Source organism: Mytilus californianus, unplaced genomic scaffold, assembly GCF_021869535.1.
Source record: "Mytilus californianus isolate M0D057914Y unplaced genomic scaffold, xbMytCali1.0.p SCAF_3, whole genome shotgun sequence".
Lineage (NCBI taxonomy): Eukaryota > Metazoa > Mollusca > Bivalvia > Mytilida > Mytilidae > Mytilus > Mytilus californianus.
In genome coordinates this window covers 91,490,950-91,492,193 of record NW_026262679.1, presented here as the reverse complement: position 1 = coordinate 91,492,193, position 1,244 = coordinate 91,490,950, and positions in this window count along the sequence as shown.

Below are 1,244 nucleotides of genomic sequence, written 5' to 3'. Positions count from 1 at the left end.
TTTTTATTACAAATGCCTTTAAATATTTTCCTAGAATGTTTTCTTTAAATTCTGATGTTTAATATATAATATAAAAACAAGAAGATGTGGTATGATTGCCAATGAGACAACTATCCACCAAAGTTCAAATGAAGTGGATGTAAGCAATTATAGGCAACCATATGGCCTTCAAGAATGACAAAATTTCATACCATATAGTCGGCTATAAAAAGCCCTGACATGAAAAATATGTTAATTTCCTGAAAACAATAATTTATAGGTCCCTTCAGTTTTAAATTTAAAGTTCTTTGCATATTTTGAAAACTAGATTGTTAACTACTGGTATTTGTTTATCTTCATAGACCAAAGCAACCAATTTTAGATGGTTTAGGGTTTTGATTGTTAAAAGATTAACTAGGTTTTAAAAGGGTAAAATAACGACCTCAGAAGTTCATGGCACAGAAAGTATGGTATTATTCCAAATTAGTGTCGCCTGCAACAAAAAACGCATCGAGACATATAGATTACAATGTTGTGATGGCGTAAACTATTTGTATTTAGCTTTATATTTCAGAGGGAAGAACACAGGAAGGCTTCTTACCTTGTATACAGATGTCTTATGTTACGAAGTTTCGGTCTGTCATTTGTCCATGGGCTTAGTTTTTTTATACGCCCGTTTACGGGACGTATTATGGTATACCGTTAACCGTCTGTCTGTCCGTCCGTCTGTCCGTTGTCAACATGTCGGACATTATCTCAAAAAAACTTTAACCAATATGCATGAAACTTTGGTGAATTGTTTATATCTATTGACATGAGCTCCCTTTCGTTTTTTATAAATTTCAGATTTACCGTTTCCGAGTTTTGGGATTTTATTCATTAAAAAGGGGGAATTTTCCAGTTTTCCGACAATAATTCAAGAATGCTTTCACCAACTTGCAAGGAATTTTGGTGAATTGTTTATATCTATTGACATGAGCTCCCTTTTGATTTTTATAAATTTTAGATTTTACGTTTCCGAGTTATAGGGTTTTATTCATAAAAAAAGGGGGATTTTCCAGTTTTCAGACAATAACTAAAAAATGCTTTCAGCAGTTCTCATGAAACTTTGATGAATTGTTTATATCTGTTGATGTAAGCTCCCTTTAGAATTTTATAAATTTTAGATTTAACTTTTATTCATTAAAAAAGGGGGGATTTTCCAGTTTTTGGACAATAACTCAAAAATGCTTTCAGCAGTTCTCATGAAACTTTGGTGAATTATT